Genomic DNA, 13,987 nt, shown 5'->3' with positions numbered 1-13,987 from the left:
GCCTCACAGCTGGATCTGCACACTGGCAATGATGGGCTCCATGGGATGCGCAGAGCTGTCGACAATGCAGGAGGCGGACTCCTCCACATGCCTCATCACTTCCGACAGCTTCTCCGGCATTCTTGCCAGTGCCCCCAACATCTGCGAATGCATGGCCTCTACCCTTCTTTCATAAGCCCCAACATCGATGGGCCCGTCGGGGTCCTCCTCAGCAGAACTCCGGTGCGGACTGCCCTCACGGAGAGATAGCACCTGAGGTTGCCTAGCCCCGTCACTATGCTGCAGACCTCTAGGCCCCGGTGCAACACCCAGTGCACCCTGTACTATCTAAACTAGATCGGACTGCGCACTCCCAGTATCTGAGGTGGCGCGTGTGAGTGTAAGCAGTGACGCTGTGCTGCCAGCAGTGTCCTTCTCTTCCTCTTCCTCATCGGACATGTCCCCACACAATGGAGTGTGCTCCAGGGTGTTGGCAGGGCTCGAGCCCTCAATGTCCTCAATGCTGTCAGGATGTAGATCTCTATCATTGTCCTCAAGGGTCTCCTCCAGCCCTCGCGACTGTGTTTCAGGAAGATCCTCTCCCTCGCCTCAGCTGCCACTCGGCCTCTCATCTGCAAGCATCAATGGCACAAGGGCTGCCGTGAGGGGAAGATAGGGGATTGATGCATGGCGGCTATAACTAGCACACTTTCAGAGGGAAAGACACAGTAGGCACTGGAGCATTCAACGAGAGATAGCTTTGAAGGAGGGCCTTCACTTACCCACATCAGCATCGGCACCAATTGCCACAGGTCACAGGGAAGGCAACATGTCTCGACCCTCTCCTCCAAGGGTGTGAGGATTTGAAGCTGGGGCTCGCCACCACCTGTCCTCCTTTGCTCCATTCTATTATGAGCAATTTATCCTGCAAAACAAAGAATGGTTGGTGAGTACCACTATGATTACGCATTAGAAATGAGAGCACAAGTGTGTGTCCCTGACATGCAGCTGTAAGTGTGAGATGAAAGGGAGCCTCCATTGTGAGAACACACACATATACGTATAGAGGCCTCAACAATGAAATGCTGCTTCAGTGACTAAATAGTGAAGGTGGGAAATAAGAGAAGGATGAAGGAGAGGCTCTCAGATGGAAGGTGAGCAGTTGGTGGAACAGGTACTCACTTTCATCAAATGGATGATGTCGTTCATCCATTTCTAACATTGGCTAGCTGTCCGATCATGGATGGAGGTCCCTGAGACCGCCACAGCTATCTCCCTCCAGGCATTAGTAAAAACTTCACGACTTGGTCTCCCTGCGTCTGGGTACAGGACTCGCTTCTTTCCCTCGACAGCCTGCACCAAGGTCTCCAGCTCCGCGTCCGAGAATTGAGTTGCCCTCCTTGGTGCAGCAGCACCAGCCATGGGCTTCACTGCAAGGCCTTCCCTCCTCAGGGCCTAGCTGCAAACCCTGGCCTTCGCAGCTGGCTCGTTAGCTGCAAATCACCAAAAGGTGAATTTCCCCGTGGTAATTGTGCTCCAATCTACCCACCCACACTGCTGCAAAGTCCCGATTTCCACCAGTCATTACCGCTGGCCGCCATTTTTTTCAAAAAATGAAAATCGATTCAATGTCCGCCGCAACCATAGCAGCGGTAATAGCGGCAAAAAGACGGTAAGTGCGCCAGGTTTCTGGCGGTCCTGAATTTCGGACCCATAGAAATTTACAGCACAGGAGGAGGCTATTTCGGCCATCGTGTCTGTGCCGGCCGATAAAGAGCTATCCAGCCTGATCCCACTTTCCAGCTCTTGGTCCGTAGCTTTGTAGGTTATGGCACTTCAAGTGCACATCCAAGCACTTTTTAAATGTGGTGAAGGTTTCTGCCTCTACTACCCTTTCAGACAGTGAGTTCCAGACCCCCTCTGGGTGAAAAAAAAAATTCCCCTCAAATCTCCTCTAAACCTCCTACCAATTACTTTAAATCTATGCCTCCTGGTTGTTGACCCCTCTGCTAAGGAAATAGATTCTTCCTATCCACTCTATTTAGGCCCCTTATAATTGTGTACACCTCAAAAAGGTCTCCCCTCAGCCTCCTCTGTTTCAAAGAAAACAAACTCAGCCTATTCAATCTTTCCTCACGGCTAAAATTAACATAGTTTCAGCCTTGGCTCACCTTTGAGTCAGAAGGTTGTGGATTCAAGTACCATTCCAGAGACTTGAGCACATACTTCAGGTTGACATGTTAGTGCCTTACTGAGGAAATGCTGCACTCCCAAAGGTGCTGTCTTTCAGATGAAGCATTAAGCCGAGGCCCCATCTGCCCCCTCAGGTGGACATCAAAGTTCCCATGGTTCTATTTGGAGTAGAGCAGGAGAGTTCTCCTATGGTCCTGGCCAATATTATCCCTCAGCCAACATCACGAAAAACATATCGTCTAGTCATTATCACATTGCTGTTTGTGGGACCATGCTGTGCACAAATTGGCTGCCGCATGTCCTACATTGCAACAGTGTCTACATCTCAAAAGTCCTTCAATGACTATAAAATGCTTTGGGACATCCTGAGGTTATGAAGGGTGCCACCGAAATACAGGGGCTAAAAATTCCAGTGTTTTACGGCATCCATCACCAGCATAATATGGGGAAAATGATGGGCACCTTTCTTCCTTCAGCTGGTGGCGTGTCCCGCAGCGTCTGCCATTTTGCGAGGGCCAGCAGTGCTGCTGGTAAAGGTGATGGCCCAGGAAGTGTAAATAAAGAGAGGATGACATGCAATCCGACTTACGGTCACCTCAGTGAACTTGGACCTCAGCGTTGAGTTCAGCGCTGGGTCCTAAGCTAACCATGTAAACCAAGAGTGCAGCAAACTGACAGAGGCGCTGTTGGCATCTCTTAAAGGGACATACACATCTTTCAGGTCAGTTTGTATTTAAGCTTTTGGACTGGATTTTATTATTTTATTGAAGTAGTGGCTGACTGCAATGTATGTTAAAAGGTTTTCAAGTCTGTAGGGAATGTTGCTGGATGTTTGCATGGTCTTGGATGGTAAAGGAAGGCCTCTGAGAAGACAGAAAATGCTGCAAATAATCAACAGGTCAGGCAACATCTATCTAGTGAAAAACAAAATTAATGTCTCAGGTCAAGATGCTGCCTGACCTGCTGAGCATTTCCAGCATTTTATGCTTTTATTTCAGATTTACAGCATCCGTTTGCAGAGGGAAGAGAAAGGCACAGAAGAGGAGGAAGCAGAAGAGGAAGAAGCAGAAGGAAGGATGCAACCCAGACAGCCCCTTTCTGGCAAGAATATCTGGATGGAATCATTCACCTGCGGTACCAGTGACTACAACACCAATTCCCCTTTCAACACTTGTCCCACACCTTACCTTCTCTCTGTTATTGACCATCACAGCGTCCTCTTGGCCATGATGCTGAAATAAAAGCCACCATAAAGCTAATTTACCAATCCAACTTTATATATCTATTCATCCAATTGGACATCAAGAAATCTACTCATCACCCTTATACATTCCCTTAGTGATTGTCTTGTGTGTGCCTTTGCCTATGATGTCACACAGTGGCTGCAGCATGGGCACTGGAGCCAGGTGCTGGGGGCGGCACTGCTGGCAGTGACGGGCTCGCTGATGTGGTCCCATATCGCTCTTTCTGGAGGGCCTCCTGGCCCCTGTGGGTAGAGTACATCTCTTGCAGTGTTCACCCCAGCTGGAGTGCTGCATGCGAGACCCTACGTGTCCCTTCCCTGGCTTGCTGAGCTATTTGTGTTCGTGCTGAAGCACTTGCCCCACTTTTTTAGGCATGGAAGGGAATTGAGCTTTGAGTGGAAGGCTCCCATTTGTGAATTTTTTTTAATATAAATTTTTTTTTCAGAAGGCAGCTGAGCTGTAAGGACTGAAAACTAGATATTTTTACATCATTTTAATTTTTATCATTTCAGAAGACATTTAAGAAATAACTATGCATTGCCCTTTTAAGATCTCGCAATGCTTTGCCAAATTATAGCCCAATAATCATTAGTCCTAACGGCGCCATCACTTTTGGTGGCTATTAACCCACTGCCCTGGGGGCAACGGCAGCTTTCGTGTCACACTTGAATTTTTAGGCCCGAGTTTTTCTTTTAACAATTTTCCTTACTCAACATGTTAGGGAGAGTCCTCGAGGGTACTTATGAGATAACCTGCAGATATCCTGCAGACAACAGGCTAGTCTTCGGAGTCTGCCAATGTGGACTCAAACAAATTGCCCTTACATCTGTGAACTGAAAATCCACAGAGGTTTGAACAAGGAGACAGTCTTGTGACACTGGCAGCCCACCTATTTTAAATAATGTTGTAAGGGTTAACTTTAAACCACCACTCGGAGTCCGTTAGCCTTAAAGTAAATGCAGTTTTATTAATTAATAAAAGCCAGCAGGGGAGCTATTCTGTAAAGGAATGCTCAGCGAAATGACTGAAGACATTGTCCTTTATACAATTTGAGATTAAGTCATTACGTAATTACGCAAGTTACAATTAATACAGGATGATTGATTAATACATGATTGATTAGTACAGCGCTTCCTCCAATCTGGCTTCTACATGTCTTAAATGGTAATTCCGGATATGGTTACGGTCGTTCATTTCTATCCTATCTTTATCTTGTTATTCAGTTCAGTTTCTATGTTATCTGTCTGTACTCTTGCCTCCCAAGGTCTTCGGTCTGCGAACTGGAAAATTTTGCTTTCTCGTGGAATGTTCCCAGTCTGTAGGTTCCATTTTAAAATACGTTAGTTCAGTTTTAAAATGGCACAATGTTTTACTATTTTAAAGATTTGTAATTTCCCTCTTCAGTCCCTCCTATTGGTCCCTGATTATGTCTACATAATCAGCCGACCATATATACGTTCTGAGCCATCTGCCGGGGATGGTGATCAAATTCATCCCCTTTGGATCGCTCATAGTTCCGTCTTTTAACGGAGTCCTTACATGCTACCCCTGACCACTTCCCTGGGATTATTTGCAAGCTACATATATTTGTTTTTGTACATACAGAGCATAAGCTCGGGGGTCTTAGTTGTTTCCTTAACGCGTTACAAAGTCATTTGACTCTCTATTACACCTACGTTACATAGTAAACAAGGCTGTTTGCTGTTCAGCTAGAGCCACGTGGTTGTATATCCCTCAGATCTTACACATCAGATATAGTTGGATTACAATACATATCCCTACCACTACCAATATTATCACAATCGGGTGACACATTAATTTGAGGACCGCGTAGGCCTTAGGTAACCAGCCCTTAAAAATGTCCCACCATTGGTGAACTGTGAGGTCACTTAGTTCCTCCATCACTCGGTAGGTTCTTGTTTTGTGTAACTCATTGCGACCTTTTGTCTGAGTAACCGTTCCCTTTTCTCTCCCACGTACTTGGTCACCTGAATGTGTTTTTTCAAAAAGGCCCTGAACTTTCTCAAGTCCACTACCGGGGGTAGTACTGATAGTCCTCTGGTGCATCTATAGACACATAGAAACATAGAAAATAGGTCAGGCCATTCGGCCCTTCAAGCCTGCACCACCATTCAATATGATCATGGCTGATCATGCAACTTCAGTACCCCATTCCTGCTTTCTCTCCATACACCTTGATCCCTTTAGCCATAAGGGCCACATCTAACTCCCTTTTGGGAGCTGGCCTCAAGAACTTTCTGTGGTAGAGAATTCCACAGAATTCACAATTCACTGAGTGAAGCAGCTTCTCCTCATCTCGGTCCGAAATGGCTTACCACTTATCCTTAAACTGTGACCCCTGGTTCTGGACTTCCCCAATATTGGGAACATTCTTCCTGCATCTAACTTGTCCAATCCCGTCAGAATTTTATATGTTTCGATGCAATCCCCTCTCATTCTTCTAAATTCCAGTGAATATAAGCCGAGTCGATCCAGTCTTTCTTCATATGTCAGTCCTGCCATCCCGGGAATCAGTCTGGTGAACCTTTGCTGCACTCCCTCAATAGCAAGAATGACCTTCCTCAGATTAGGAGACCAAAACTGTTACGTTCATAATAAAGTGATACAACTGAGTACTGTATACATTGAGTAAGTGTGACCTTAGCACCTTTAATTAAACTCCAGACTGTTGGTGCAGCATGGGAGGCCTGCTTATATACAGTGCACCCAAGGGATGCTGGGATCTCTTGGGACTTCAACAGGTAGGCCCTCTGGTGGTGGTATGATAGAGGCTGCCAAGGGTTACATACATAACATCACTCCCTCCCAAAGTCAATAGTACACTTATTTACACTTATTGCCGAGCTGCTGCGGATGGTGAGTTCAGCTTTGTGGTCAACCATGATGTTGGTTGCCATTTGTGTGTGTGTTGGAGGGTTGCAGTTGGTGGTGTCCTCTTCGGGTTGCTCGTGGCTGTTTGTGAATCGCAATTTGGTTTGGTTCAAATGCTTTCTGTATGTTAGTCCATTGGCCAGTTTGACCTGAAACACGCTACTCCCTTCTTTGGCGAAAACCGTACCTACAAGCCATTTGGGACCATGTCCATAGTTGAGTACAAATACAGGGTCATTGATTTCAATATTGTATGACAAGTTTGCGCGATCATGGTACATGCTTTGTTGATGCCGCCTGCCTTCGATGTGATCATTGAGATCAGGGTGCACAAGAGAGAGCCTTGTTTTTAGCGCCCTTTTCATGAGCAGCTCGGCTGGGGGAACTCCGGTGAGCGAGTGGGGTCTGGTGCGGTAGCTGAGCAGGACTCAGGACAGACGGGTCTGCAGGGAACCTTCTGACACACGTTTCAAGATTTGCTTGATGTTTTGGACTGCCCGTTCTGCCTGGCCATTGGATGCAGGCTTGAACGGAGCAGATGTGATGTGCTTGATCCAATTGCGGGTCATGATTTCCTTGGATTCAGCACTGGTGAAACACGGCCCATTGTCACTGACAAGGACATCTGACAGGCCATGTGTGGCAAACATGGCTCATAGACTTTCGATGGTGGCAGTGGACGTGTTTACAGACATTAATACACATTCAATCCATTTTGAATAAGCATCCACAACAACCAAGAACATTTTGCCTAGGAATGGGCCCGCAAAGTCAACGTGGATCCTAGACCACGGTTTGGAGGACCATGACCACAATCTTAGCGGTGTCTCTCTGGGTGCATTGCTCAGTTGAGAGTAAGTGTTGCATTGGCGCACACATGACACTAAGTCTGAGTCGATGCTGGGCCACCACACATGGGATCTGGCGAAAGCTTTCATCATTACTATGCCTGGGTGGGTACTGTGCAGGTCGCGTAACATAGAAACATAGAAACATAGAAAATTGTGCAAGAGTAGGCCATTCGTCCCTTCGAGCCTACACCGACATTCAATAAGATCATGGCTGATCATTCCCTCAGTACCCCTTTCCTGCTTTCTCTCCATAACCCCAATCCCCTTAGCCGTAAGGGCCATATCTAACTCCCTCTTGAATATATCCAATGAACTGCCATCAACAACTCTCTGCGGCAGGGAATTCCACAAGTTAACAACTCTCTGAGTGAAGAAGTTTCTCCTCATCTCAGTCCTAAATGGCCTACCCCTCATCCTAAGACTATGTCCCCTGGTTCTGGACTTCCCCAACATCGGGAACATTCTTCCCGCATCTAACCTGTCCATTCCTATCAGAATCCAATAAGTTTCTACGAGATCCCCTCTCATCCTTCTAAACTCCAGTGAATAAAAGCCCAGTTGATCCAGTCTCTCCTCATATGACAGTCCAGCCATCCCTGGAATAAGTCTGGTGAACCTTCGCTGCACTCCCTCAATAGCAAGAACGTCCTCCCTCAGATTAGGAGACCAAAACTGAACACAATATTCCAGGTGAGGCCTCACTAAGGCCCTGTACAACTGCAGTAAGACCTGCCTGCTCCTATACTCAAATATGAAGGCCAACATACCATTTGCCTTCTTCACCGCCTGCTGTACCTGCATGCCAACCTTCAATGACTGATGAACCATGACACCCAGGTCTCATTGCACCTCCCCTTTTCCTAATCTGCCGCCATTCAGATAATATTCTGCCTTTGTGTTTTTGCCCCAAAAATGGATAGCCGCACATTTATCCACATTATACTGCATCTACCATGCATTTGCCCACTCACCTAACCTGTCCAAGTCACCCTGCAGCCTCTTAGCGTCCCCCTCACAGCTCACACCGCCACCCAGTTTAGTTTCATCTGCAAACTTGGAGATATTACACTCAATTCCTTCATCCAAATCGTTAATGTATATTGGAAAGACCTGGGGTCCCAGCACTGAGCCCTGCGGCACTCCACTAGTCACTGCCTGCCATTCTGAAACGGACCCGTTTATCCCGACTCTCTGCTTCCTGACTCTATCCACGTCAGTACATTATGTGCTTTGATTTTGCACACCAATCTTTTGTGTGGGACCTTGTCAAAAGCCTTTTGAAAGTCCAAATACACCACATCCATTGGTTCTCCCTTGTCCACTCTGCTAGTTACACCCTCAAAAAATTACAGAAGATTCGTCAAGCTTGATTTCCCTTTCATACATCCATGCTGACTTGGACCGATCCTGTCACTGCTTTCAAAATGCGCTGCTATTTCATCCTTGATGATTGATTCCAACATTTTCCTCACTACTGATGTCAGGCTAACCAGTCTATAATTAACCATTTTCTCTCTCCTTCCTTTTTTAAAAAGTGGTGTTATATTAGCTACCCTCCAGTCCATAGGAACTGAACCAGAGTTGGAAAATGATCACCAATGCATCCACTATTTCTTGGGCTACTTCCTTAAGTACTCTGGGATGCAGACTATCAGGCCCCGGGGATTTATCGGCCTTCAATTCCATCAATTTCCCGAACACAATTTCCCGCTTTATAAGGATATCCTTCAGTTCCTCCTTCTCACTAGACCCACTGTCCCCTTATACATTCGGAAGGTTATTTGTGTCTTCCTTCGTGAAGACAGAACCGAAGTATTTGTTCAATTGGTCTACCAGTTCTTTGATCCCCATTATAAATTCACCTGAATCCAACTGCAAGGGACCTACATTTGTCTTCACTAGTCTTTTTCTCTTCACATAGCTACAGAAGCTTTGGCAGTCAGTTTTTATGTTCCCTGCAAGCTTCCTCTCGTGCTCTATTTTCCCCCTCTTAATTAAATCCTTCGTCCTCCTCTGTTGAATTCTAAATTTCTCTCAGTCCTCAGGTTTGTATCTTTTTCTCACCAATTTATCTGCCTCTTCCTTGGTTTTAACACGATCCTTAATTTCCCTTGATAGCCACGGTTGAGCCACCTTCCCCGTTTTATTTTTACTCCAGACAGGAATGTACAATTGCTGAAGTTCATCCATGTGATCTTTAAATGTTTGCCATTGCTTACCCACCGTCAACCCTTCAAGTATCCTTTGTCAGTCTACTCTAGCCAATTCACACCTCAAACCATCGAAGTTACCTTTCCTTAAGTTCAGGACTCTAGTTTCCGAATTAACTGTGTCACTCTCCATCTTAATAAAGAATTCTACCATATTATGGTCACTCTTCCCCAAGGGGCCTCGCACAACAAGATTGCTAATTAGTCCCTTCTCATTACACATCACCCAGTCTCAGATGGCCAGCTCTCTAGTTGGTTCCTCGACATATTGGTCGAGGAAACCATCCCTAATACACTCCAGGAAATCCTCCTCCACCGCATTGCTACCAGTTTGGTTAGCCCAATCAATATGTAGATTAAAGTCGCCCATGATAACTGCTGCACCTTTATTGCACACATCCCTAATTTCTTGTTTGATGCTGTCCCCAACCTCACTACTACTGTTTGGTGGTCTGTACACAACTCCCACTTGCGTTTTCTGCCCTTTGGTATTCCGCAGCTCCACCCATACCGATTCCACATCATCCAGGCTAATGTCCCTCCTTACTATTGCATTAATTTCCTCTTTAACCAGCAACGCCACCCCGCCTCCTTTTCCTCTCTGCCTATTCTTCCTACATGTTGTATACCCCTGGATGTTGAGTTCCCAGCCTTGGTCACCCTGGAGCCATGTCTCCGTGATGCCAATTACATCATATCGGTTAACTGCTGTCTGCGCAGTTAATTTGTTCACCTTATTCCGAATACTCCTCGCATTGAGGCACAGAGCCTTCAGGCTTGTCTTTTTAACACACTTTGCCCCTTTAGAATTTTGCTGTAATGTGGCCCTTTTTGTTTTTTACCTTGGGTTTCTCTGCCCTCCACTTTTACTATTCTTCATTCTATTTTTTGCTTCCTACTCCATTTTATTTCCCTCTGTCTCCCTGCATAGGTTCCCATCCCCCTGCCATGTTAGTTTAACTCCTCCCCAACAGCACAAGCAAACACTCCCCCTCGGACATTTGGTTCCGGTCCTGCCCAGGTGCAGACCCTCCGGTTTGTACTAGTCCCACCTCCCCTCGAACTGGTTCGAATGTCCCAGGAATTTGAATCCCTCCCTTTTGCATCACTCCTGGGCTCTCCTGCGATTCCTACTCTGACTAGCACGTGCCACTGGTAGCAATCCTGAGATTACTACTTTTGAGGTCCTACTTTTTAATTTAGCTCCTAGCTCCCTAATTTCATCTCGTAGGACCTCATCCCGTTTTTTACCAATGTGCACCATGACAACTGGCTGTTCACTCTCCCTTTTCAGAATGTCCTGCACTCGCTCCGAGACATCCTTGACCCTTGCACCAGGGAGGCAACATACCATCCTGGAGTCTCGGTTGCAGCCGCAGAAAGGCCTATCTATTCCCCTTACAATCGAATCCCCTGTCACTATAGCTCTCCCATTCTTTTTACTGCTCTCCTGTGCAGCCATGGTGCCATGAACTTGGCTGCTGCTGCCCTCCCCTGATGAGTCATCCCCCTCAACACTGCCCAAAGCGGTGTATCTGTTTTGCAGGGGGATAACCGCAGGGGTCCCCTGTACTACCTTCCTTGCACTGCTCTTACTGTTGGTCACCCATTTACTATCTGGCTGTGTACCCTTTACCTGCGGTGAGACCAACTCGCTCAATGTGCTATTCATGTCATTCTCAGCATCGTGCATGCTCCAGAGTGAATCCACCCGCAGCTCCAGTGCCGCAATGCGGTCCATCAGGAGCTGGAGGCGGATGCACTTCCCACACACGTAGTCGTCAGGGACACCGGAAGCATCCCTGACTTCCCACATAGTACAGGAGGAGCATAACACATGTCCAAGCTGTCCTGCCATGACTTAACCCTTCGATACACTTAAATTGGCAACAACAATGCTAAAGGTTATTTACTGATAAAGAAAAGAAAAAGAAAAACTACTTACCAATCACCAGCCAATCACTTACCCCCTTGGCTGTGACGTCACCTTTCAATTTCTTTCCACTTTTTTTTTGCCGTCTCTCCCTGCTGCAGCTGCACCGGCTGGCCTTTATAGGCCTCTCGACGCTCCCGGACTGCCCGAACCCCTCTGACTGCCGTCTCACCGATGCGTTGGGCCTTTATAGGCTTCTCGACGCTCCCCGGACTGCCTGAACTCCTCCGACTGCCGCCTCACTGACGCGCTGGGCCTTTATAGGCCTGCAACGCTCCCCGGACTGCCCGAACTCCTCTGCGTCCTTTCCTTTCTTCGGCAAAACCACGCAATTACCCCACAAAAGACAGTCTGCCTGTATGGACATTTCGTTTTTGCGCCGCTGGAATGGCTTAATCTCTTCATGCATCTCTGCTGGGACGCTGGACCAGCTCCCATGGAGGACACAGTTTTTTACCAGTGAGAATAAATGATCCTGGCTGGTCCAGGCCCTGATCTGGTGGGCTGTAACAGAGAACTTTTCATTTTCGAATGCATCTATCACCAAGAGCAAGTCTGCAGGCTGTGCCATTTCCACCCCGGTGATGGGCAATGGTAGCCGACTGAAAGCATCAGCGCAGTTCTCTGTTCCTGGTCTGTGGCGGATTACATAGTTGTATGCAGACAGAGTGAGCACCCATCTTTGGATGCGGGCAGAGGCATTGGTGTTAATCCCTTTGCTCTCTGAGAATAGCGATATGAGCGGCTTATGGTCAGTTTCTAGCTCAAACTTGAGACCAAACAGATACTGGTGCATTTTTTTCACCTCGTAAATGCATGCCGAGCTTCTTTTTCAATCATGCTCGAAGCCCTTTCGGCCTTGGATAAACTCTTGGATGCTTAGGCGACCAATTGCAATGTTCCCGATTCGTTAGCCTGTTGTTACACACACCCGACCCCGTTTGACGACGCATCGCAAGCTAGCACTAATCGTTTACATGGGTTATACGGAACAAGCAGTTTGTTTGAATATAACAGATTTCTGACTTTCTCAAAAACAGCCTCTTTTGATTTCCCCCATACCCAGTCGTCTCCCTTGCGTAGCAACACATGTAGGGGTTGTAGCAATGTGCTTAACCTGGGTAGGAAATTACCAAAATAGTTGAGGAGTTCCAGGAACGACTGCAGCTCCGTCACGTTCTATGGTCTCGGCGCGTGCTTGATGGCCTCTGTCTTGGCGTCTGGTGGGTCTGATGTTGTCTGCTGTGATTCTTCTTCCTAAGATCTTGACCTCTGGCGCCAGGAAAACACACTTCGAGCATTTAAACCTGAGTCCCATGTGATCTAGCCAATTTCGAACCTCTTCCAGGTTCTGCAAGTGTTCGTTGGTCTCCCGACCTGTGACCAGTATGTCGTCCTGGAAGACCACGGTGCGCAGAACCGACTTTAGCAGGCTCTCCATGTTCCATTGGAAAATTGCCGTGGCCAAACAAATCCCAAACGGGCATCTATTGTAGATGAACAGACCTTTATGTGTGTTGATGCAGGTGAGGCCTTTCAAAGATTCCTCCAGCTCCTGCGTTATGTAGGCTGCAGTCAGGTCCAACTTGGTGAACGTCTTTCCTCCAGCCAGGGTTGCAAATAGGTCATCTGCCTTGGGTAGCGGGTACTGGTCCTGCAGCAAAAAACGGTGAATCGTTACTTTATAGTCCTCACAAATTCTGACCGTGCGGTCGCCTTTGAGAACCAGAACAATCGGACTGGCCCACTCGTTGAACTCCACTGGCACAATGCCTACTCGCTGCAGCCTGTCCAGCTCAATTTCCACTTTCTCTTACATCATATATGGCACCGCCCGTGCCTTGTGGTGGATGGGCCGTGTATCGGGAACCAAGTGGATCTGCACCTTCGCCCTCGAGAAACTTCCAATGCCTGGCTCAAACAACGAAGGGAACCTGCTCAAAACCTGGGCACGTGAGGTGTCATCGACAGATGAAAGCGCTCAGATGTCGTCCCAGTTCCAGCGGATTTTTCCCAGCCAGCTTCTGCCGAACAGTGTGGGGCCATCTCTTGGCACAATCCATAGTGGGAGTTCGTGCACTGCTCCATCAAAGGAGACTTTTACTTCTGCGCTGCCAATAACAGGGATCAGCTTTCTGGTGTAAGTTCTTAGCTTGGTGTGAATGGGGCTAAGCTTGGGCTTGTGTGCCTTGTTGCACCACAGCCTGTCGAAGGCCTTTTTGCTCATGATAGACTGATTTGCACCCATGTCCAGTTCCATGGATACTGGAATTCCGTTCAGTTCAACTTTTAACATGATCGGTGGACATTTCGTCGTGAAGGTATGTACCCCGTACACTTCTGCCTTCTCGGTTCGAGTCTCTGGTTCAGCCTGATCCACCATGGATCGATCTTCCTCTGCAATGTGGTGGTTTGCAGGGTTTGCAGCTCGTCTGCACATTCGCTGGAGGTGTCCCATTGTTCCACAGCGTTTGCACGCATAGTGTTTGAAGCAGCATTGATGGGCTCGATGATCACCTCCACAGCGCCAACAAGGTGTTAACTGCCTCGCATTAACGATTGATGGCGGACTCTGGGTCATCTGAGGTCATGCAGCTGCCAGCGTGTATGTTCTGCCATATGCATTCCTGCCTGAAAACGACGTTACTTTGTGCACAGTACTAGTTGAAACCTCTTTATGCTGCG

Source organism: Pristiophorus japonicus, chromosome 2 (assembly GCF_044704955.1).
Source record: "Pristiophorus japonicus isolate sPriJap1 chromosome 2, sPriJap1.hap1, whole genome shotgun sequence".
In the NCBI taxonomy this organism is placed as follows: Eukaryota; Metazoa; Chordata; class Chondrichthyes; family Pristiophoridae; genus Pristiophorus; species Pristiophorus japonicus.
This window is presented reverse-complemented; position numbering follows the sequence as displayed.